The sequence below is a fragment of the Solanum verrucosum genome, unplaced genomic scaffold (genome assembly GCF_900185275.1).
Source record: "Solanum verrucosum unplaced genomic scaffold, falcon-dt-bn FXZP01000133.1, whole genome shotgun sequence".
NCBI classification, from domain to species: Eukaryota; Viridiplantae; Streptophyta; class Magnoliopsida; order Solanales; family Solanaceae; genus Solanum; species Solanum verrucosum.
In genome coordinates this window covers 190,160-217,004 of record NW_026020355.1, presented here as the reverse complement: position 1 = coordinate 217,004, position 26,845 = coordinate 190,160, and positions in this window count along the sequence as shown.

Here is a 26,845-nt window from a genome sequence, read left to right as displayed (position 1 = left end):
CCTAAATCTGGAGTCCTCCTGTAAAAGATTTCCCCACTTGCAAAGAAATTGAGGGCCATGCGGCGTATCAACTTCTTCTGGTTGAACGTTGCATTCTCAGGATAAGTCCTGTCCTCTAAATACTTCTTGATGTCAAAATACCAAGGCAGGCCATCTGGTTCCGCTTCAACATGCGAACAATGGATATGCTGCTCTTTTACCTCTATATCTACTGGATCAATATAACTTGTATCTGGATGTTTAATCATTGAGGCGATGGTGGCAAGAGCATCAGCCAACTCATTCTGTGTCCTGGGAGTGTGTCTGAACTTAATCTTGAGAAATATTTTGCACAAGGTCTGTATATACAGCACATACAGTGTGATCTTTGGGTTCTTTACGACCCATTCTCCTTGAACTTGATGAATCAGCAAATCTGAATCTTCAATAACCAGAAACTCGTGAACATTCAGATCAATTGCCATCTTCAGATCGAGGATGCAAGCTTCATACTCAGCCATGTTGTTCGTGCATTCAAATTGGAGTTTAGACGCCATAGGATAGTGCTGACCGGTTTTTGACAGTAAGACCACTCTGATTCCTTTCCCTTGATGATTCACCGCTCCATAAAAGAACACTCTCCAACCAGGGTACGCTTCAGAAATATCCTCACCCACAAATGCTATTTCTTCATCGGAAAAATAAGTCTTGAGCGATTCATACTCTTCATCAATTGGATTCTCTGCAAGATGATCAACCAAGGCTATTGCCTTTATCGCCTTCTTAGTCACATACACAATGTCAAACTCACTCAAAAACATTTGCCATTTAGCCAACTTCCCGGTCGACATTGCTTTCAGGAAAATATACTTCAACGGGTCCATTCTGGAAATAAGGTATGTGGTATAAGAAGACAAATAATGTCTCAACTTTTGAGTGATCCAAGTCAAAGCACAACATGTTCTCCCCAAAAGAGTGTAACGATCTTCATATGGAGTGAACTTTTGCTCAAGTAATAAATGACTCGCTCTTTCTTCCCAGTTTCGTCATGTTAACCAAGCACCCATCCCAATGCATTATCTGAGACAGACAAATATAGCAATAACGGACTCCCTTCTCGCGAAGGGACCAACACTGGTGGATTGGACAAATAGTTCTTGATGGCGTCAAAAGTAGTTTGACATTCTCCGGTCCACTTGGTCAAGACATCTTTTTTCAATAACTTAAAGATGGGCTCACATACCACGGTGGATTGAGTTATGAACCGGCTGATGTAGTTCAACCTTCCTAAAAATTCATCACCTCTTTCTTGGTCTTCGGAGGAGGTAATTCCTGGATCGCCTTGATCTTGGAAGGGTCAAGCTCAATGCCCCTCCTGTTGACTATAAATCCCAACAACTTGCCAGCCGGCACTCCAAAAGCGCACTTGGCGGGATTTAACTTCAAATTGTATCGACGCAAGCGATCAAAGAATTTCCTTAAGTGAGTTAAGTGATCCGAACTCTCGCGAGACTTGATTATGACATCATCTACATATACCTCGATCTCCTTGTGAATCATATCGTGAAAGATGGTCGTCATAGCCCTCATGTAAGTAGCACCGACATTTTATAGACCAAACGACATCACCCGATAATGATACACGCCCCAAGGCGTAATGAAAGCTGTCTTTTCTGCATCTTCTTCGTCCATCAGGATCTGGTGGTAACCCGCATAACAATCCACAAATGACTGCATCTCATTCTTAGCGCAGTTATCAATGAGGATGTGAATGTTTGGCAATGGAAAATTATCTTTCGGGCTAGGTTTGTTGAGATCTCTGTAGTCAACACAAATTTTGATTTTTCCGTTTTTCTTGGCAACCGGAACAACATTAGCTAACCAAGTCGGATACTGTGTCACTTCCACTACTTGGGACACGATCTGCTCTGTAATCTCCTCTTTGATCTTCAAACTCAACTCAGGCTTGAACTTCCGAGTCTTTTGTTTTACTGGACTGAAATCTGGGTTAATCTGCAACTTGTGAGACACCATATTCGTACTCAATCCTGGCATATCTCTGTAAGACCAGGCAAACACATCAATGTACTCTCTGAGCAAACGGATCAGGTCTCTCCTTTGAGCTTCAGTGAGATGGACACTGATTCTTACTTCCTTAACACAATTCTCATCTCCGAGATTCAGAGTTTCGGTTTCTTCCAAATTTGGCTTGTGTTGATTCTCGAATTGTCGAAACTCCTCAGCAACATGTTCAGGTACCTCATTTTCTTCTTCATATTCCTCGCATTCATCATCACCTGCCTCAGTTCGTTCACTCGGTTCATGACATGACATTGACAGGTTTTAAATTAATATTACTGAAATCATAAACAAACAAAGTTAGGAAAGTAAAATATAAATTGATAAGTAAACAAACAAATTTCGATAAAAAGAGGCTTTTCATTTAAATTGAAAGACAAGCAAAAACTTTTGCAATGTTGAGGGCCATTTTGCCTTTTTAAACAACACAAGGGAATTTAAAAGCTTCAAACAAATAACAATTGCATAAAGGGTGGGTCTCAGGCCTCTTCCGAACTACCACCGATTTTAAAACAAACAAAACACATGTCTTTTCTACCCAGATGACCGGGAAATCAGGAGTGGTGTGGAGGTCCAGTTCTTCAATTGCTCATCATGTTCTGTATCACGGATGCCTGATGTCCCAGCCTCTTCCTCGATGATCGCATCAATCTCCTAAAAAATGCCCCAGATTCCTTCCCCGAGACCACCATCATTGACATTTTCTCGTACCAGAAATGACTGGTACATATGAGGAATTAGCCTGGCCAATGCTTGATCAATACCCCTGTTCTTCATCTCTGCTTCGTCAGCATCTGTGGGGACATACCCCAAACCAAACTTTGCTCCTTTGGTGGGGATCTGAATAGACTCAACAATTCCTTGAAAGTGCTTCCCCATTTTGAAACCTGGTTCAAAACCGCTTTGGTGCATGACAGTAGCAATCATCTTGTACACAAAGGGCATATGAGGTTGTGGAGCCAAGTCATCACCGGTGGCATTTACCAGCTCCACCGTGTAGAAATCACAACCTTGAGAGACATCATCAACGATCGGTGCATACCCATTGAAATGGCTCCCTTTACCATAAATGACCAATTCCTGGTCCTTCCAAACAAACTTCATTAGTTGGTGAAGGGTAGATGACACAGCCCCAACCATGTGGATAAACAGTCTTCCCACAAGCAAATTGTAGCTGGTATTGATGTCCAACACTTGAAACTCCACATTGAATTCTGCAGGCCCCATCTGAATATCCAAATTTACTGCCCCCATCGTGTTTCTCTGCACTCCATCGAAAGCTCTCATATTGACCTGGTTTTGTTGAACATTTACCAAGTCGAATTTCAGCTGCTTGAGAGTCGAAAGCGGACATATGTTGAGACCGGACCCATCGTCGACCAAAACAAAATTTATAACTTTGTCCTGGTATTTGATGGTGACGTGCAGAACTTTGTTGTGCATCTTCCCTTAAAAGGGGAACTCTTCGTCGCAAAAACTGATTCGGTGTCCTCGGATGACCTGATTTATCATGGCTGCTAAATTGACACTGTTAGTACCCACATGCACATAAGTATCATCCAAAGCCCTCATCAGAGCTTGCCTATGCAGTTGTGAACTCATTAACAAAGCCCATACAGAAATCTGAGCTGGTGTCTTCTCCAAATGCTTCACAATTGAATAATCTTTCGGCTGCATTTTCCTCCAGAAATCTTCGGCTTCAGTTTCACTAATCGGCCTTTTAGTCTGATCCTTTTTCTGCCCCCCTTGGGCCAAATCTTCCGGTGTGTAGCACCTGCCAGATCTGGTCATGCCTTGAGTAACAGCTGTTTCAATCACAAGTTTTGGTCGGGTAAGAGTTTCTCTCGGCACCAAGGCAACAACCTTTTCGGGTGTCAGAATCACAAACTCTTTCTTCTCTCTGATGCTCAACGAAGCTACAGCCCTTTCCAGTTCATCAGGAGCAATCAAAACTATTGCCTTTGTCACGCACCAATTATCATCTGTCTCTATCATATTGATAGTGACACCTCCATGATTTGGCAAAGGATTGCTATTGATATTGGGCGCGACTGTCTGAAGAGAGACCACATTCTGGTCAATCAGGTCTTGGATCTTATGCTTCAGGTTGATGCAGTCCTCGGTATCATGTCCAACACTTTTGGAGTGATACCCACACCTCTGATCAGGTCTGTAAAACTTTGAGCTAGTGTCAACCGGCTTGGGACCCACTGGATGAATATATCCTGCCGCAGTTAATCACTCAAACAACTTTGTCTGGCTTTCAATAAGTGGAGTGAAAATTCTAGCAGGCTTCTTCTCAAATCTAGGATGGGAGAGATCGTAATTTCCTTGTCGAGGGGGAGGTGTTTGGCGATAATTTGGAGCATTTGGACGAGGGGCTTGTTATCTGGGATATGAGTTGGTTTGATAATTTGGTTGTGGAGCTTGGTGGTTCGAGGGGGTATTTTCGTAAAGTGGAGCTGGGGTTTGGTATATTGGGGGAGGAGTTTGGTAATTTGCTTGAACGTTAGCACAGTTGGGGGTGACGTTTCGGTAGTGATGAGATAGAGTCCGGTAAACTGAAGGGGGAGTTTGGTAGATAGTAGGGGGAGTTTGGTAGCTAGGAGGGGGAGTATTTTGATAACTTGGGGGAGGGGTAATTTGGTAATCAGCCTGCGGATAACAAGCCGGGTATGAACTCTGTGAAGGTTGAAAACGACCTTGGTATGATGAGGATTTCCTTGGGGTCTTCTTTCCCTCATAAGAGATAGAGGACACATTCTCTCTTTTCTCTTCAACAAGCCCGAAGATCCGGGCGAGGCAGCAACGCGGGCAATCTTCCTGGTTCTCAATCCATCTTCGATAGTCTCACCTACCTTGACTATCTCAACAAATTTTTCTCCAACGAACAACATGATTCTGTCATAATATTCGGGCTCTTGCACCCGCACAAACACTTCGACAATTTCCTTTTCTGACATATGAGGTCTAACTCTAGCTACCTCCTTTCGCCATCTATATGCAAATTCTCTGTAACTTTCGGTCGACTTCTGCTTTATCTTCTCTAAGGAGTAACGATCAGGAACGATCTCCACATTATAGGCATATCGTTCGATGAAGTCCTTAGCCAAAGCGTTTCAGCTAGACCACTGTGTCGTTTCATGAGACGTAAACTATTCTAGAGCCTCTCCACTCAGACTTCGGCTAAAAAGATGCATTAACAAGGTTTCATCTCTCCCAACTCCCACGAGTTGGTCACAGTAGTCCCTCAGGTGTGCTAAGGGGTTCCCGGTTCCTCCGAAGATGTCGAATTTTGGCACCTTGAACCCTTTCGGGAGGTCCAAATTCGGATGAATGCACAAGTCTTCGTAACTCAACCTGGCGACCTCAGGAATGCAGTTTAACTCCTTCATGGCTTTTCTAATTTCCTCTTTCATATCTATCTTGGCGGTCTCTTCCTTTGACGTCCACTCTCTCTCCTTCTCCTCATAGTGGTCGAGCTCTGAACCATGGGCGTCATGCTCGTTGGGGATCGATATTTGAAAGTGGCTTTTTGTGGTAGTGGTGGAGCAATAGAGGGACTCTTGCCATTTAAAGGGGCGTGATAGTTTTGAGGAAAATTCTGGGGGCTGGTATACGGGTTTTGGTGAAGTTGGGAAGTGCGTGTGTTGTTAGCATTTTAGCTGTGAGGGGGTAGGCCAGTTTGGTGGTTTGCATTAGGGGGAGGGAGTGGTGCTTGGAGGTTGGTATTTTGAGGAGGGGGTGGTGTTTGATAAGAGGCTGAGGCGTAATGAGGGTTTTGGGTGGTAAGGTGAATGATGGAGGGATTACGAGCAGGATTTGAAGGTGGGTTTTGAGCTTGTTCCACGTTAGGGGGGGAATTTGAGCTGGAGGTCTTCCATCTGGTTGAGCGTTGACAGTAAAAATCGGAAGAGGAAAATCTTATTTTTTCTGCATCTCGACCCTCATTTCAACAATTTGTTGCATCAACTGTAGGATCATTTCATTTTGATCAGCAAGGGCGGGCTGAGCCACCACGACATCAGTAAGGCTGGTTTCTTCGTTATTATCACCCATTGCTGCTTCTCCCTTTTGTGAACTTTGACTGGGGAAGGAATCTGTAGGACCTTTAGATCTAGTGAAATAAGGATGATCAGCCAGTGTATCAACATAGACCAGTTCTAACTACCTATAGAGAAAAACAACTCAAAAGCAAATCTGTCAGTATTAGTTTTGGATGAATAATGTAAGATATCAAATAGAAAGCAGATAAACACATAAAAGTTACTTTGTCTGAGAACATGTTAACTTACGAATAATGGGGACTGACTTTTGAACAAGCAGGAATTTGCTCTATTTTATGTTGAGGCTAGTGACTCAGGAAGGTTAAACTGCGTTGAGCTAAGGTCTTCTTGCTGCATCTCTGGGCATCTGTTGATCTGAATTAAATGTTTCCTTGTAGAATGAAAGGGGGAAAAGAAAGTTTGAAAAAGATAGGGGCAGGGCCTTGAAAGGCTTCCTACATATCTCCTAAGGAGAATTCAAGCCCTACGTAGTTCGAATACAAAGGAAAATTTCATTTTCATTCATTCATTTCTAGTGATTACAAGGAAAGTGAAAAACAGATAATAAAGCTCCTAAAAGATAGATGGTGCCTTCAACGAAGCTTCTTCCTCTGACTGCCGTATTAGCCACAGGGGACAAACTCAACTTGAATCTTTCCCATGTTGACGAGGGATTCCACGTCATAGAGAAACCTGAGGCACCTTCCAATGTTGCGATCTATGTCATCATGATAAGGGCAGGGTTTCCAGATCTCAATTCCAATGGGGTCGATTGCTTCGTCATCCTTTCTGATAAGGGCCAAGACTCCTTTTCGAACTAACAGACTGTAGATATTCAACAACGTTTTCTTGAAAGGCGTGAAGTAGTATAAAACAAACTGTGCTTAGTGACCGGCATACTGGGCTCCGGTTGGTCACAGGTAAGGACTGTGTTCTCACCCCACATATACGGGATCTCCCCAATGTTGATTAGGTTGCGGATTGCTGCCTTAAGCTCCACACATTACTCTATAGTGTGTCCTCTTTGGTTCAGGTGGTAGGCACATGTCTTTTGAGAGATTTCATGCCCAAACCCAAAAGTGGTTCCTTCGAGAGGATTCAGCGTACCTGACACCTTAAGGTGCTCGTAAATGAGAGCACATGACACAACTCTTTCCCCCACACTATGTGTCCGCTCATAAGCCGGGAGAGTGATGTTTTTGTCTCCTCCTTTCAGACGTCCCAGGAAGGGAGGCATATAGATGATTTGCTCATCGGCATCTTCTTCAGTAACTCCAGGGTGAGTGTCTTCGGGATCACTATTGGCTTCTTGATTGAAGAAAGAGCATTTCCCATGTATCTTCTGAAGTCTCATAGTTATATCATTCTTGAATACGTCATGTTCCTTCCGCACAACAACTTTCTTTTTACTTATAACATCGCATTTTGTCATATTTGCTGCCAATTCCGCATCTAGTGCCGCATTTGCTGCTCGTACGACTGCGGAAGCAAACTCCACTTTTATTCTCCTTTCTCTGGTTTCTTGGATCTCTTGCCTGAGCCGCTACAATTCCATCCTCAAATCCTCCTTGGTTAGCTCTATGTCGATACCCTTGCCTTTTTCCACCTTAGCGGCAATTTCACCTTTCATGAGATGATAGAGTAATATTTTAGGATATGGTGGTAGAATTTTATTTTTTGGCTGAGAAACTCAATACTCATGGAATTTTGGTCGAAATTTTTTGTAGTGACTTGTATTTGGTATTGGGGAAATTTTCAAATTTTTTTTGAAAAGGAATGGACTAAAAATGTCCTCATTCAAAGCAACAATACCACATAAACAGTATAAAGCACACAAGCATATATCGCGTGTCCTAAAAAAGTAGGGGGCCCTTTTGCGCCAAGGGTAGGCCTAGCGTATTTGAAAGATATATGTCTATAATTGAACCATTTTGTTACCCCAAAGCAAATTTCACATATAAAATGATGTTCAAGAAGCAAAAATAAGCAGGGGAAGTAGGGAATAAACGAAAAAACACAAAGGAAAGGCCCACACAGAGGTCATTTGAAAAGAGTACCAAAATAGAAGAAAGGCAAGCCCACGCAAGGGCAAATAACAATAGGTACATCTAGAAAAAACCCACGCAGGGGCGAAATCCGCTAAGATGCTCCCGATGGCCTCGCCTCTGATCTGCTCTTCTTATTCTGTGCCATGAGATGTTGAAACATATATTGAATCATTAGCAAGTATACTTCACTCCGATGGCCTTTCTTTTCCTAGTCCTCGAGACACATTCCGCTTTTCTTATCTCCAATCCATAAGTTAAGTTCTCCCAAATCTCTTCTCAAGCTTTCTAATTCTTGAGTTACGCTCTCGAGGGCATACTTATCCTCCTCTTACTTTTGGAGAAATTCCTCGTGCATTTCCTGGGCTTCTCTTCTTACCTCTCTTAGTTCTATCAAAGCTTTAGACTGTTTGTCCTATACACTGCGGTAAATGTTTAGAATTGAGAAGGAGATACCCTGTATATTGCGCTTCAACCAAGCTTTGTAAGTTTCATCGTACCTCGCATTAAATCAATCTATGGCAATAGTGTCCTTGTTCATTCACACTGCTCTTTTCCATTCTCTTAGCATCTCTGAAGCCTCATGCACTCTATCATCCTCGATGTAGAACACATAGATACGGTAGTATGCTTCTGGGGTGTAGTTTGTCTTCTTCCGAACTACCTCAAGACCCAGATGGGCGTATACGGGCGGATACCTCGAATACCTGGTAGAGAAAGCACAAGTTTTCTGTCGCCCTGTACTATGGCATCTTTTGAGATGAAATGGTCGAACATCCACTGGATATTTTCTTCTCTCAACTCAGAGAAAATTTGAGCCCATCTTTCTCTGGTTTTCCTCCTTTCTAAGTCTGCCCTAAACAACATGTCATTCAAACTCTTAAGAGCATTATGCTCATCGAGGGTATGGAGTTCTTGAGTTCCGTGTTTCTTCACCAAGTGACTCATTATTCACCATTGGAGGAAAAGGTTGCAACCCTGAAAGCAACGATGCCCTTCCTTGCATTTTCCCAAAGCACGGTATATGTCAGAAAGGATGGCAGGTGTGATAGGATAATACTTTACTTGCCCTTGGTTCATATGTCAGTGGAATAGAGTGTGTGAAAACATTATTACTCGGGTGTTGATGCTGAGGCTCGGGCCTTAGGGCGAAACCATAGTACCTAATAGCGCGATAGTGAATGCCAAAGATCTGATCTCATCCCATTCTCTGAAGGTAACCCTGAACTCTTGGTTGCAATTCGCATAAAAGCTTGCATTCCCAAATCTAGAATAGAGATCCATAAAGGGAACGCTAGAACCTTCGGCCTAGAAGGTGTAATCCTTTCTTAATCCGAGCCAATTTGTAATATCCTCGAGAGTAGGCTTGTTAGGGATTAATATGTGTTCTTATTTTCTCACTCTTCTTTCAAGCCCTGTACCGACTGTGTCTATTCCATCCCTAATTTCCTCAATTGTCGGGGTGATTTTCATGGTTCCAAATCGGAACACCATTTTTTCATTGTCCCAATAACCCGTGAGGACTTCAATCTGTTCGGGCCACCCAACCATATTAATGAGTTCTGTTAAGGCCCCTAGGTCCCTTTTGTGAAATGCATTAAGGTCGTTGTACCACATCTGGAGCAAAACTAGGGCTTCCACTACCATGTCGAATTTGAGAAATTGATCCATACCTATAAAATAAAGCACAGTTAAGATTCCCTCCCCCAAATAGGCAACAATTAGGTTTCCACACATACATCTTTCAAATGTCAAATAATATGATATGTCGTTAAGTCGTGGACCTTTGACATGATTTTTGGCGGTTTTACTAATGGACTTAATATACCTTGGGTATTAAGCTGTCTTAGACTAATGCTTAAATTTGGATTTGGTTTCCCTCTACTCTAGGCTGACTAGAATTGATTTAGAAATGACGGTTACCCGAGTCTGACGAACAACGGGGTGAAGATTAATAAACGACGTTGGATGACCGCAAACCAACTATTCGTTTATTACTTCCAAAGAATTCAACTTGTATTTTTTTTTCGGAAGGATAGCCGTGGTAAGCCATGTAACCGCCTTTTTCCTAATGCAATCTATTTGCCGTTTGGCGGAATCGGGTGCCATGAATGCCACAGTTCAATATATGCGATAAATAAAACAAGTAGACAGACAAAACATATAGCCAAACAAATTAATCTTAAGGTTAGAACCATTCAATTCCCCAGCAGAGTCGCCATTCTGTTTTATTTAAAAAAATATTTCAAACTGGTTTAAGAGTCGCCACTTAATTTTTTAAAGGAAAATTAAGAAAACTGATTTTTTTCAAAAGATTAAAAATAGAAAATCTAATGAAAAATAATTAAGGGGGTTGGAGGTTCATATTAGCATTTCGGGAAGGGTTTGAAAGCACCCGAAACACCCGCTAATACGCGGTTATTCGATAATTAATTATTTGGCTAAAATAATTTAATTTAACTAGAATTGCAGAATTTGACTATTTTATAGTTAGAACTATTTTAAAGGGAAAACAGGGGGAATATTTAAATGTTATCTAAGTCTTGTTAATAGCAGACTGGCTTAGTTAATTTTTTAAATTGAAATGGACGTCTTTCGGAGATTTGAATTGTTGATCTTAAAATTAATGACAAATATTAACAAGTAAATAAACGTAATAAAACAAAGAGGGAAAGAGATTTGGGTCCAAATTTGGTTTTCTTGTCCGTTGGGGCTAGTATTTGAGCCTAATTTTTACTTTGGGCCTTACACCCATTTCCACACCTGACCTAGACTAATAATATTGGGTTTGTGGCCCAATTTCTCCCTTGGTACCTGTCCTAACAACTATCAAATAATGATAATTAAAATGCAAAGGGCTTAGGCCCAAAAGTAACAAAATACAACTTTTAAAATAAAAGTGGGCTTGTTGGATCAATTTCTTCAACTCTCTGATTCAATGCATATTTTCAGGCTCTGAGACCTGTTCTTCGATTTTTATACCCGACTGACTCGATAAAGAGAAGCACCATCCCCGAAATGCAAGGATAGGAAGTGGAATCCCCATGGACTCAAGAGGGGTTCACATCCGACAAGAAAAAGAAAGGGAAAACATATTAGCGAATTTAATTTTTACAATGACTTAAGAAAAGAGCATATTTAAAGAATTTTAACACCAACTCAATCAAATAAGTAAACCCAAGCATAGAAAAGAATCACACCGAGTTAATATATTAAAATCTTGTGTAGTCAGATAATTATTTTATCATAAAAAGAGGGAATGAAATAATATAATGAAAGTATTAGCATTTCTTTTTCTACTGTCTGGTGACCGCAAATAATGAAAGAAATATGGCTATGCATTCTTGATAGTGAAAGAACTAGCACGGGCTTCATGCAAAACGAGGAGCACAAATAGTAAGAAGCAGCGTATATTGGTAATCAAATTCATGAAGTAAACGGAACCATGACCACCATTAAATTATGCATCAAAATTCCCCGAAGATAGTAAACAAATGAAAATCTAATTCACTGATTGGCATAGTCCTATCATAGCACTCAAAAAATATGAAGGTCGTGCAAACTTAAGAATTAATAAATTCTAACTTTCAAAAGAGGAGAGAAAGGAACAATGAAACGTTAAAAGAAACAACCATTGACCGACTAAGCATCTTTAATAATCAGGCAACTAAAAATCTGAGACATGCCACTATGGTGCAGAACAGAATAATATTGATGAACAATTTTTTTTTCTTTAGCACACAACGGGTTACAAATATAGACGTAACAAGACATAAAGATAATGCTAGCAATTTGGAAAGAAACAAGAACTAGAAGTGGACATTTTATATGTTCAAACTACAAGGGGTAAGCAATTATTTTCACTTGGAATAAGCCGAACAAAGGCATAAAAATGGCTCAAATATGACAACCAAAACAACAAGAAATTTATTGGAAACCCGAGTTGCCATGATAAGAGGATTCAAACTAAAACTAGAAAAGAAAAACATGCCACTATCGTGAAAAGGATAAATCGAAGCTCAAGTGAGTAATTGGGAAACACAAGCATCCTTTAACTTGACGTGAATCTCGATTCGATGATTTAAACCTCATATAGGACAAGTTTAGACCATACTACCAATAAATGAGACAATTTAACCGAAAATTGCAAATTTGAAAGCATGAAAGTTTAATCAAAAACTCAAACTGGATAGAATCTAATGCAAATCGTACAAGCATAGGGTAAGATTTGAATGACCAGGTTTGTGCGATCAAAAAACAATACATGAATCTGCCACATAATTGAAACGTGAAGCAAGAACTAAGCCATATCTATTCAACCAAACTTGAATGACAAGAAAATTATATAATCTATTAAAACATGCCAAATTTAAAGCTAATGAAAAAAAAAAAAATTGACACATAGAGAGATTTTCCAACTTGACATAATCATGCTTCAAACAAAAAACTAGCTGTCATAAACCAAAAGTTCTATAGCATTAGAATGAAAGCTGTAAAAAAAAAAAGAAGGGAGGAAGGCATTGCTACCTCTTTCTGGGCAGCGACACTAAGACAAAACGAGCAGGCGAGCAACGACTCTTCCAACACCCAGATTTGAAACTCGAACTGCCAACTAGAAACCTGGGTAGAAACTTAAACCCAACATCGAAACATATACATCCTCTCTTTCGAAATGTGTTTTAGTACCTCATTGAAATATTTCTGCTCAAGCTATCTTGGTATTTTTCACTCCAAAAAATTTCACAAAAATCTTCCCCTTTTTCAACTCTCTGCCTTAGTTCAAAAGAAAAAAATTAACTCCCAAAAAAATCCCCCCCTAACAGTGAACAACAAGCGAGTATATATAGAAATGAGATTAGGGCTCAGGAAAGGAGAGAGAATGGACGAAAAACCCAAAAAACCAAGGCCCAATTCCAAATTCAAAAATTAAAATCTTTCACCATTTTGGACAAACATCCTTTTCTGAAATTTTTGCCTCATTCTGAAAGAGGAAAGGGGAATTCGACGGGTATGTTGATTTTGTGGGTTTGGAATGTTTGAGATGGTAGTATTGTTGGGAATGGGTTGTATGCTGATGGGTCTTGCTGTTTATCAGCTAATTGGACCGAGGTTAATATATTAAGAATTGGGTCTGAGAAATCTGAAAAAAAGGCCCAATACTAGGGTGTCCTAAAAGGTTAAAGGAAACGTTAGATTTTGGCCAAAATTAGTAGTAAAATCAATTAACAATTTGGCCAACAAATTAAGAAGTAGCCGAAAGAAATAATTTTAGAAGATTCGGCTAGAGTTCATGTAAGACATATTAATATAACTAATTTGTGAGCTCTTTAATCTTAACGAAATAAAATAATTAACTTAACCATAAACTATTCGATTTACATATAAACTTATTAATCCAAAAATTAAAGTCGTAATTCAAACTAGAAGATATTTATTTCAACGAACTAAAAATCTTCGCCATAATTTTCAAACATTTATAAAATAAACTAATTACTTATATAATTATATGAAATATATATATTTATTATTCGAAATACTATAAAACAGATTGAAAATACTTAAAATAACTTTGAAACTATTTGAATTTTGTAAAGCTAATTATTTTAAATCGTTTGAAAATTAAGAGGTTCAAAACTAATTATTATCGGGGAGGATCAAAATTAAGTGTCAACAAGGCCAATACTGTAGATTATGGGAAAGTGAGTTAGGGGTTTAGAAAAAAATGGTCTAGTTTAGGCTTAAAGTATTTGGATTAAAGGGAGCATTAATTTTCATTTGGTTAGATTCTTTTTAGGCAATTTGTGGACTTATCGAAACAAGAGCCTATGATCATTTCCTAGCCTCTAGAGTAGATTATCTTAGCAGGATTAACCGAGCAAGTTCTATATTGGCACAAAGACTGTTTGAACAATCACTATTCTCACACACTCTTGGCACATAGTTTCATTATCAGATTATTAGATTACCTAGTTCAAGTTTTAGCTTAAGTCATGCTACCAAGTTGGTTCATTATCATGTCATACTCAGAGCAAACATATTAAACTCATTCTGGTCTACAGATTTTAGCACATATCACAAATTTTGGACGGGTATCATTTTTTTCAAAAAGCTTTTGCCATCATGCTTCATTCTTTCTCATGCTTCTACACATACAATCCTAACACATGCCGATTCAATGGAAATTAAGCAGTCTCTTGGGGGAAAAGAACATAGGCAAGAAAACCCTAAGAGAGGATTATGAATTTGGCTACTCAGACTTTACCCTATCACTTACAATCCATTTACCCCACCCCCAACAAAAAATAGGTTCAATTGTCCCTAATGAACACAAAAATAGTAAAAAGTAACGGATTTGGTGAAGAAAAACTGTAGAGCGTAGCGCCGATGAACTATCAATAAGCGGGTGGGTCTAATTTCCCGGAGCCCGCTAGAACAACACTTGGGTCACCCTCAATAGTGCCCACATCAACTAGCCTAGCAGTCTCAGTAGTGCTATCAATCACTCTCACCGCACCATCAGTGGTGCTCACATCATCTCCCACCATAGCAACTGCCTTCGAAATGGGCACAAAACTTGATGCCCCAAGCGCATTCTCACGAACCCTTTGTTGGCGCATCTCCTTATCTATAATGAAGGCTTTACGAACCTGTTCAGTCATTTGGCACTCTCGATTCTTTGCTCAGGCCTTCTCAGTAGTGTCAGGATTGTGGCTGGAGCGGCTTCTCTTCCCACGAGCACATGTAGGCTCGGGATGTGCATTTGTATCCTCTCTGAATAGAGCATCGAGTACGGTATCATCATCCAATGCAGTGGGTGCAGACTCTGGCTCATCTGTGGGCATAGCAAGGATGGAATTAATGTCAGCCCGGAGACTGTCCAACTCAGACTAGATGGAGGAAAATTCTGTGAAGGGGGCTGGCACTGCGAGTACTCTCAACTCGAAGGCATCCATGCACTTATGAATGGCCTGAACCTTCTGATCCACCATGGTTTCCATCCTCTTCTCCATCCTAGCCTCGGACTCTACAATGGACTTCTGCATCCATGGCTTCACATGGTGAAGCAGTGTGGCCATCTGTGCCTCCAATTTCTAAACTCGAGCTAACGGCACAACAGAGGTTCTAAATGGCGGGATGGCTCTAGATGAGATGGGGGCTTGACTAGCGGCTTGAGAGGAGGAGGCCGGGGCATCATCTGTGTGGGCTGGAGGGGCAGGCTCATAGCCCTGCATCTGCTCCACAACATCTACTAAATTAGAACCCAATGGCACATCGATCTGCGACCCTCTGCAAAGTGCTACCACATTTTCCACGTCCTGAATCAGGCGAATATCTAGGGTCCCCGTTGCCTGTATCAATTTTTCACAATGCTAGATTGGCACTCTAGAGTCCCTGCATAGCTGAAAAATGAGGCACAAAAAGGGTAAGTAGTGGAGGTATTGAACGCCCTCTCATGAATCTGTGTCAGCAGCATGCGGGCGAAGTCGATCTCGAACCTAGCTATTGATGCTGCCACCATTACTGCTTTGTCCCATGTAAGTGCATTGCCGGCCTTTGTGGGAGACACTCTGTTCTACACCAGCAACCAAAAAAACTTGGCCACCAAATTCAAGGTGGCCTTTTGAATACTGAAACGTGATGAGCTAACCCACTCCGCATGCTCTCCATTTGCAGCTATGTGCCTGGCCAACCACAGTAAGACAACCTCCCTCTGTTCGACATTAAGCGTGAAGGCTCCACTCCTCACAATATCCCATCTGTAGTCAAATTCGGCCGTGTTGAGTGCCCAAGTGTGATCAGGACCAGGGCCGTAGAGGAATCGGCTGATGGTGGTATGTGATATGTCCACTGGAAAACCTCGGACCATAGTAGAAGTGAAAGGGTCCTGGGCTGTGGGCTTGGACTTCTTGTTGATCGAACCTCAGAGAGTGGCGGCATAAGAGGCATAGAACTTCCGCACAATCTCCTCGTTATATGTCTTGGGGTCTCGAGCCATCCAATGATACCTGTGAAGCTAAAAAAGCTGGTGGATTTTGGGAATGGTGTGTAAGCTCCTTGTGAGGACTCTGCGCTCTTCAGTAATAAGTTGGGCCATCTTCTCTTTCTCATTCCACATTCTAGTATCCCGGTAGATTTTCCATTGCCTCTCAACACACCATCTGTTTGGTTCTTCAGCCACCGGATCAGGGTCGTAGTTTTGTGGCACTAGGACTTCTCTAGAACTAGTGGCCTCTTCAGACGAGGCAGCTTGGCCATGTGAATCTGAGCCTGTGGCGGATCCAGAACCGGAGCCAGAAGCATTGGCGGGCTCAGAGCCAGAAGCAGGGGAAGACTCTGAGCCGAAAGTAGAACCAGCCTCAGAATCGGAAGTAGAACCAGTCGGTAACCCGATCAGTGTGTTCTCCTCAACAGATTGGGAGACAGTGACTATGTTGGTGGCCACCTGCCAGGATGTATTTTGGGTAGCCCGAGGTGTAATAGGAGATGTCCTCGTGGCAGGTGGAACATATGCTGGATATTTTTTCGCTTCCGCGTCTTCATCAATCAACCTAAAAATAGGCGCCACAGATTTTGATTTGCTCCTTTTGGAGTAGTTCACTTGCTTTTTAGGCGCCATGGTACCTGTGGATATCGAATAGTACCAAAATAGACCCATAACACACTCGAAAAGATTTTAGAAGTAAGAACGAACAAAAACGAAAAACAAAAATATTTTTAGACAGTGGCTTCTGTGGCCACCCACGATGGGCATCTACTGTTCGTAGGCTAACCTATGGTCTGTGGATCCCCTCCGTAGATCAGGGTTCCCAAAAAGTTGGACTCTGATAGAAACCATAGATGTGTAGAATGGTCCGTAGATTGATCTACGGACTGTAGTCCACATCCGTGGTTCCACACTTAGCATATTTTGTGGTGTGCAGACTCACGGACCTGATCTTCGATCTGTAGAATGATCTACGGTTCGTAGACGTGGTCTCATGAATCAGATATGTGCCAGGTTTCAGGCATCCTTCATTATGAACCCAATTTTACCAATTTCAACAATATCACCTAGTCTAATCATGCATTTCAACATAAATTATGCTAGTTTGTCATTCTAAGGGTTCCGATTACTAAATTCACAGTAATTGCACACAAAACTAGGAACCCTAAGTCGAAACTTGCATTTTAAACTCTCATTACACTGATTTTATACATTATAAAGACACACAATCACTATCTATCGTCCCAAGGGTGTTCATAGTTTTAGTTTTAGCATGCATTTACATACAATCAACTACCTAAGGTTGAGACACAATTCCGGACTTTCAATAATCAACCAATGAATCGAAATTCAAAGTGAAAAGAAAGTCTATTACCTTACAAACAATGGGAATGGGGTGATTGTGTGATGAGTCTATGCTTTAAATACCACAAACTGGCCTTCTTGTACTAAACCCGGACACCGGACCTCTTGGGGAATTTGTGGGTGTGTGGAATAAAAAAAATGATTGGAATTATGGGGGAAAGTTGTATGGTGATTGAAGGGGAATTTATGGTAATATGGAGTGATTGGAGTAGTGGGAATGTTTAGAAACGGTTTGGGAGTGAATGGAGGGAAGCGGGAATGATTTGAAAATGGGGGGATTTTATTTAGGAGGGGTCCGGGTCGGGTCAGGCAGAACTAGGGTTTGGACCCATGAGACCCCATCTACGGTTCGTGAGTCAATTTACGGTTCGTAGATGGGGACCGTAGATCACATCCATACTTTGACAATTTAGAAACCTTACCTGGGATCTACGGACACCATTCACGGTCCGTGGAATGAACCACAGACCGTTGATGGGGTCCGTAGACCTCTCCACCAGACCTTTTTCTGCAGATTCTACTTTTTGCCCCTACACATGTAGCAACCATTAGCCCTTTCTTTTTACATTTTCTGGACACTTTTTAGACATGAACCCTATGCTATGTCTAGCCAATACTAAAACAAAACTAAAACAACTATCTATATGAGTACAAAGAAGCAACTAAACAAAGAAAACTACTAAACGGAAAACAAGAACCTATTGTTGGCTAGATTTTACATCTTGGATTACCTCCCAAACAACGCTTGATTTAACATCGCAGCACGATGCATGCCTCTTGATTACTCAGACCTCATCAAGATAGTAGGCCTTAACAACTTCTTGCACACTTTCCGCGTTTCCCAGATAGATCTTGATCCTTGCCCGTTTACCATGAACATTGTTCCTTCACTGTTCTCAAGCTCAATTTCTCTATGGGAGAGCACTTTTGTGAGAAAAAATGGCCCGATCCATTTGGACTTGAGTTTGCCCGAAAACAAGCGCAACCTGGAGTTGAATAGAAGAACAAGATCACCCACAACAAATTCTAACTTTTCAATTCTTTGATTATGATACCTCTTCATCTTCTCTTTGTACAAGGCTTAACTTTCATAAGCTTTTAGGCGAAACTCATCAAGCATATTCAAGTCATTCATTCTTTGATTAGATGCGGCGTCCAAATCCAAATTTAGCTTCTTCATCGCCCACATAGCCTTATGCTCTAGCTCTACCGGTAAATGGCAAGACTTCCCATAAACAAGTTGGTAAGGAGACATACCTATGGGAGTCTTGTATGCAGTGCCATAGGCCCATAGAGCATTGTCAATCTTCCTTGACCAAACTGTTCTATTAGCATTCACAGTCTTCGCCAAAATCTGTTTGATCTCTCTATTGGACACTTCAACTTGCCCACTAGTCTGCGGATGGTAAGGAGTGGCTACATTGCGGTGGACACCATATTTCTCAAGTAGCGCCTTGAACAACTTATTACAAAAGTGGGAACCTCCATCACTAATAATCGCCCTAGGTGTACTAAATCTGGAGAAGATATTCTTTTTCAAGAATGCGGTGACACTTTTACCTTCATTGTTGGGGAGCGCAATTGCTTCCACCCACTTTGACACATAATCAACCGCAACAAGAATATACTTCATCCCATGTGAACTCACAAATGGACCCATAAAATCAATGCCCCATACATCAAACAACTCTATCACCAATATAGGGTTTATAGGAAGCTCTTGCCTCTTTGAAACCCCTCCTTCTCTTTGGCAACGGTCACAAGACTTGGCGAAATCATGAGCATCTTGGTGGATGATAGGCCAGTAGTACCCACACTGCAAAATCTTATGGGCAGTCTGAATACCACTATGATGTCCACCAACAGGCGATGAATGACACGCCTCAAGGACACTCAACATCTCTACCTTAGGCACACAATGACGAATAATCCCATCAGCACAACTACGATACAAATAAGGCTTATCCCGAAAGAATTTCTTCACATCATGCAACAACTTTTTCCTTTGGTGAAAAGACAAATCAGGGGGCACCAAATCGCTTGCCAAATAATTAGCAAAGTCTGCGAACCAAGGAATCAGATCATGAGAAACGGTCAATACCTGTTCATCTCGAAAAGCATAATTAATTTCAGTCCTATCACCAAGCGTTAGCATAGCCTGTTCCTCTAATCTGGATAAGTGATCAGCAACTTGATTTTCGGTCCCCTTTCTATCTTTTACCACAAAATCAAACTCTTGCAACAACAATACCCATCTAATCAACCTCGGTTTTGCATCCTTTTTCGCTATCAAATACCTCAATGCAGAACGGTCAGTATGCACTATGACTTTAGTACCAAGCAAGTAGGATCGGAATTTCTCGAATGCGAAAACCACCACAAGAAGCTCTTATTTAGTCACAATATAATTCTTCTGGACCACATTTAGAGCTTTGCTAGCATAGTAAATAGGATGGATAATTTTCTCTCTCCTCTGTCCTAATACCACACCAAGCGCCACTCCATTCGCATCACACATTACCTCAAACGGTTGTCCCCAGTCCGATGAAATAATGATAGGTGTCGTAACCAACTTCTCCTTCAACTCTCCAAATGCTCTCAGACAAGCATCATCAAAATCACACTTATACTCGTTTTAGAGCAGTTTGCACAATGGATGTGCAATTTTAGAGAACTCCTTGATGAACCTCCTATAGAAACCTGCATGCCCAAGAAAACTTCTAACACCTTTTACAGGGATAGGTGGTGGAAGCTTTTCTATTACCTCTACTTTTGCTCTATCAACCTTAATGCCCTTCTCAGAAATCCGATGACCCAGAACTATTTTTTTTTTCACCATAAACTGGCACTTCTCCCTATTTAGCACCAGATTGCAGTCTTCACACTTTTTAAGCACCTCTACCAAATAATCCAGACATCGATTAAAAGAGTCACCTACCACATAGAAATCATCCATAAATACCTCAATAGTGTTCTCCACCATATCAGAGAATATTGATATCATACATCGCTGGAAGGTCGCTGGAGCATTGCACAACCCAAATGACATCCGTTTGAAGGCGAAAATCCCATAAGGGAAAGTGAAGGTGGTCTTGTTTTGGTCTTCTAGAGCTATAGAAATCTGTTTGTAGCCCGAATAACCATCAGGAAAATAATACCAACCCTTACCTGCAAGTCTATCCAACATCTGATCCATGAATGACATAGGGAAATGCTCATTTTCTATCCAAGCATTTTGCTTCTGGTAGTCCATGCAGACTCTCCATCCCGTCACGTGCCTCATCGGAACAAACTTGTTTCTCTCATTAGGAACCATAGTAATCCCACCTTTCTTGGGCACACATTGAACATGACACACCCATCTACTATATGCAATTGGATAAATAACTCCGACATCCAACCACTTGATGATCTCCTTTTTAACTACTTCTTGCATAGGCGGATTTAATCTTCTCTGGTGCTCAATACTAGGCTTATGATTTAGCATGAGTTGGATTTTATGAGAACAAATACCAAGAGGAATCCCAATAATGTCTGCAATAGTCCACCCAATAGCTCGTTTGAAACTCTTTAACAAACAAACCAAACACTCCAGTTGGTGCCCATTCAAATCTGCCGCAATGATGACCGGTAAAGTATCATATTTTCCCAAGAATACGTACCTCTAATGTGATGGTAGATCCTTAAGCTCCAACATCGGCGCCTCCTCAACAGACGGTCATGCGGGTGGGGACTCACAATTTTTCATGTCTAACTCCAGCTTCTTTGGTTTTGAACGATACTCACACCTATCAAGTGCGGCCACCAACTCATCATATTCTTCAATACCATAACTCTCAAAGTTCATCATAACCACTGCTAGTGCCTCAACACCCAGTCTCTCTTCAATCTGCACCTCAGACCCACTCCCAACTTTGTGTATTATCATAGATACCGATTGGAGCTCACCACTCTGCTTCATAGACCTACATATATTGAAAGTTTCCTATTCATTATTCAGTATGAACTTCATCTGCCCCTTTTCCTTATCAACTAAGGCGCGCTCAGTGGCAAGGAATGGTCTCCCAATGATAATGGGAACCTCAAAATCAACCTTACAGTCAAGGATCACAAAATCTGCTAGAAAGATGAACAACTCCACTTTCACTAGTACATCATGGAGCACACCAATGGGCCTCTTCACAGTTCTATTGGCCATGAGCAACTGCATCGCAGTCGGTTTTGGATCTCCTAGACCCAACTTCTTGTTAATCGACAGTGGCATCAGATTAATGCCAACACCAAGATCACACAATGCCTTAGCAAAATGCAACAACCCGATGGTACATGGAATCGTGAAGGCACCATGATCCTCTTTTTTCTATACAAGGGATCTTGTAGCAATAGCACTTCAATGCTGTAGTCTATCATCATCTTCGAAGCTCACTGCCCTCTTCTTTGTCACCATATCTTTCATAAATTTTGCATACCCAGGCATTTGCTCCAAAGCTTCTATCAACAGAACATTGATGGAGAGTTGTTTCAACATGCTAATAAACCTGCGGTATTTGCCTTCTTCAGTCTTCTTCACTAACCTCTGTGGGAAAGGAGGTGGAGGTCTAGGTATGGGGACAACTTTCTGAGTTACCTCCACTTCTTTCTTTGTCGCATTCTCGGACTCTCCACTTACCTCTAACATATCATTATCTTTACTAGTCTCAATTTCCACCCAAACGGCATAGGTGGATCAATGATTTGCTTACCCTCTCGAGTGGTGACTGCCATACAATGCCCATCATTCTTTGGATTCTGGATGGTGTTGCTAGGAAAAGTGCCAGGTTGTTGTGGATTTACCGTAGTTAACAATTGAGCCATCTTCTGCTCAAGATGCTTGATTGACACTGCATGGGCATCAACTTTTTGACCAATACCTGAAAAGTCATTTCCCATTTCCTTCACATTCTCATCAGTTGCATCAAAAATCTTCATCATCTTCTGGATCATATCCTCAATGCGTGACATATTACCTCCAGCTTCCCTAGTACCAAATTGCTAATTTTGAGGAGGAACATAAGGTCCAACCTAATCATTTTTGTTGCCATAGTTGTTTCGGTTGTAGTTGTTATCGCGATTGAAGTTTCCATCCCAGACATATTGACCCTCTCGGTTGTAGTTTCCATAGTTCAGACCTTTATTTCCTTGACCTTGGTGCCAATTATCTGTATTGGAACCTTGGACGTTTGGTTGGAAACCACCCATCTGATCATTCACTGCATAAGTATCCTCTTCATAGTAACACTACTCAACCAGTGGTGGATTTCTAGTCAAATAATTCACAGCATTTACTTTCTCCGCACCTCCGCTCACATGCTTCAATACCAACCCTAGTTCGGTCCTCATCTGAGCCATCTCCTCACGAATCTCATCTGTAGATTGGTTATTTGTAGCTTGAATGACAAACGTGTTCCTCCCAGTATCTGACTTTTTAGTGCTCCAAGCTTTGTTGTTTCGAGAGATCTTCTCCAGCTTCTTCGCAATCTGCTCAAAAGTGCACTCACCATATGAACCTGCAATAATATTATCAAGCAGTGCCTTACTGTTGTCATCCTGACCCCGGTAGAAATATTCCTTCAGTGACTCATCATCAATTTGATGATTGAGGACACCTCGTATGAAAGCAGTGAACCTGTCCCAAGAACTACTCATGGACTCTATAGGTAGTGCTACAAAATTGTTGAGTTTATCTTTGTGGTTCAGCTTCTTGGACACTGGAAAGAATGTTGCTAGGAACACATCTTTCAATTGGTTCCATGTGTAGATTAAATATTAAGGAAGCTCATTAAACCACATAACAGCATCGCCGGTCAATGATAGACAGAATACTCGCAATCCAATGACATCCATGTCCAGGTCCAGTTGACCCACACAACTTTTGCAAACACTCCTTAGCTTGGCTATGTGAGCATGTGGATCGTCTGATGCCACACCCACAAACAAGCTCCTCGCTGTAAGCATCTGCATCAAGCTACTAGTCACCACAAATGTATGCCTCTGCAGTAGAAGAGGTAGGACTAAAGGTCCATCAGAATTATCAGTATTAAAGTTGACCCGATAGTTATCATGCAGTTTTTGCCCTGGTTGATCCTGTACCCTCACTGCATCTCTCAATAGATTCTCAGCTTGAATCTGATTATTCTCATCACCAACCTTGGAGGCTGCAACCCAACACCATCACCTACTTCTCCTCCGATAGGATTAGTTGGCACTCCTTGATTATTCATTCTCTGCAAAGTTATGTTCAGTTCTAGATCGTAGGGAGTAAGTGGTTCTCGTAGACTCCGTGTACTTGGCATACACTAGAGTAGGAACTTGAGAGAGACAAAAACAAAAGGAAAAGTAAAATTAGGAAATATTTGACTAAAGTTCAATAATGTAGTTAAACTTAATCTAAAAGCCAAATTACCCGGTAGCGGCGCCAAAATTTGATACGCTCAAATTACACCTCCCTAAAGAAGTATAAGCGATCGTTGTCAAATAAAAAACCCAACTTATAGGTTGGGGTCGATCCCACATGGAATATGATTTAGACTTAAACTTAACTCACGATTATATTCGTTTAGCAAACTTATTTTCGAAACAAGTAAGTAAATGGGGGAGGGGGGGCTTGTGAAACAAATTCAGGAAATTATGTAAGTAATCAATGAGCAAGATTCAAACTTTAGTTGTTATCAAGATGAGAAAGTAACTAGGGTGTACGTGTTCCCCATAAGCTCATAACGCGGTAATCCTAGTAATAGCAATCCTTTCCTAGTGTATTACATGCAAAGTGATAAGTTAGGTATCTCTAAATCATTGGTCCGGCATCTAGAAAATTTCACCCCACACCTTGGTCCAGCTACGTGTGTATAATTTACTAACCCTTACCTTTACCTCATATTAGACATCACATCGATATATGGCTTAGTTTTCACCCTCGTACCAATCAACATTAGACTATTAGATAGTATCACACTAAATCTATGTTGATACTTCTTTTCTCGTTAATTACCTCCTTGTCTGGCAAGTAGTAACGAGGCAAATTCTAACGTTGGACACCGTTAAAAAGATTTCTAAGCGAAAGAATTATCAATGCATGCAATAACACTATTCAAGAATTACTTAGTTACTATTCATACATTGTTAATCGCTCATAGTTCCCACAACCCTAGTGGTGGATTTAGTTACCCATAATAGCAAGAACACAATTCATATTTTTAGATGAAGAAATTATGAACTTACGTAATAAGTAGAAGAAACCCAGAATCTCAACGTGAATTGCAAAGTCAAAATCTTCAAAACGAACTTAGGAAATTAAGAATTGCTACAATTGCAAGTTAATCTCCAAAGTCAAGAACTAAAATAAAAGTAATAAAGTCTAACCCCCAAAAACGAGGTTTACATGTCATATATATAGAAAAATAAATCCTAACAAAAAAGGAAACGAAACAAGGAAATAATGTTTCAGGTCACGTCTTCGATCTATGACACTGACCTACGGACCGTGGATTGACCTACCGTCCGTAGGTCCCTTCCATCACTCATGACTTAGGTCAATTTTCAGCTTCCAAAACATCATCATCTCTAGTGCAAACGACGGATCAATAGTACGGACCGTGGTTAGATCCACGGTCCGGAGATCCTCCTCTGTAGCTTCACACTTAGAATCTTCAAAATCAGGTACTGGAACCCCTTCTCTGAATTATTTGACGGAGTGACAGTACGGTCCGTAGATCAATCTACGGTTTGTCAATTACAACTGTGGTTCCACACTTAGTCAAGAATACCTTAATATCCTTTAATGCCTTGCCTACCCATCTACGACACCCATCTACGGAGCGTGAATGCACCTATGGTCCGTGATCACCTTCGTAGATGCCTTTTTCGGCACATCCTTCAGCTGTGTCTCTCAGTTTCCACGTCTGAACATATTTCCTACAAACATGATAAAAATACATAAAAACCAATACAAAATGGCCCTAGACACACACAACTCTTATGTGAAATGTATCAAAAATATCGTAAACTCACGGTACATCAACAACTGGTCAAATGACCAACGTGATCACAAAGGTCAACTCCCGCGACCATGATGACCAAACACGTTCAACACATGTCAACTATTTTTTGTATAACCCTTTGTAAATGACATGACCAAGTGTAGTAACCCTTTGTAAATGACATGACCAAGTGTAGTAACCCTTTGTAAATGAAAAACCGGGTCCTACACTCAAGCTTCATTTCAAGTCAAATTCCACAAAAAGGCTCAGAATTAGCCTAAAAACATCGTGATCTGCATAAAAGGTACTTCTAAATTAGACTAGACATTCCAAAGCTAATGAAACCCTCAAAATTGCATTTGGACCGTCTTTCTAAACTTTTTACCGAAGTTAACCATTCAAGTTTCAAAAGATCCAAAACATGGAAACTTAAATAAAATTTATAAAAACAACCAAGTGACCAAACTATCAGTCTCAAGAAGTCCTAAGTTACTTGGGATCACTATAAGAATGCTCTAAACAATGAAAAAAAAGGCAATAACACATAAATAACCTGAAGGATCATTATATCATGTCCTCCCTTCCATCTCTTTTAAGAGGGGAAGATTCCAAATGAACCACCACCTCATCTCTCCCTCTCCCCTACTCGACCATCGTCTCTAGCAAAGAAATTACCATGCTCATCCTTTGTCCTTCGTCTCTCTCTTATCCCAACGTAACTTCTATATAACCACTAAAAAATGGAGGTTCTCTCTCCTAAAATGAGTTTCCATGTCTCCCATCTTCTCTCTCTATTTCATTCCTCTCGTATAAAACCATCGGCAATGATACTTCACATTCATACTATTTACAAAGATTGAGAAGTGATGATGAAAATTAGCAAAAACCGCAAAATAAGGATGAAGTAACTGAAAGCTGTGATGATCTTCAAGTTCTATGTGAATACGGTGGGTGGGTTAGTGTGGGTGCCACTCATGCTAGGTCTTTGTACAAAAATGTTTGCACTTTCCTTCAAGAGACTACAAGACTTTAGGAAACTTCTCTTCTTTCTTTATTCTTCATGTTATGACTTTATTCTAATTGAATGTGGCGATCTAAATTTGTATCTAACATCCATGTAACAGCTCGGATTAGAGAAAGGCTAGGAAGGGGTTAAGCGGGCTATTCAAGAGCCCAAAAGTGGACCATGGAACCCTCCATGGAGCCCTAAACGGTTTGTGAAGGGGACCACGGTCCATTAATGGGCTCGTGAGGTCTTCCAAAACCTTCCCCAAGCAGGCTTCACCTTAAAGAATTCTCAAATGGCCTGTGGTGATGTTGATGGGTCATCAA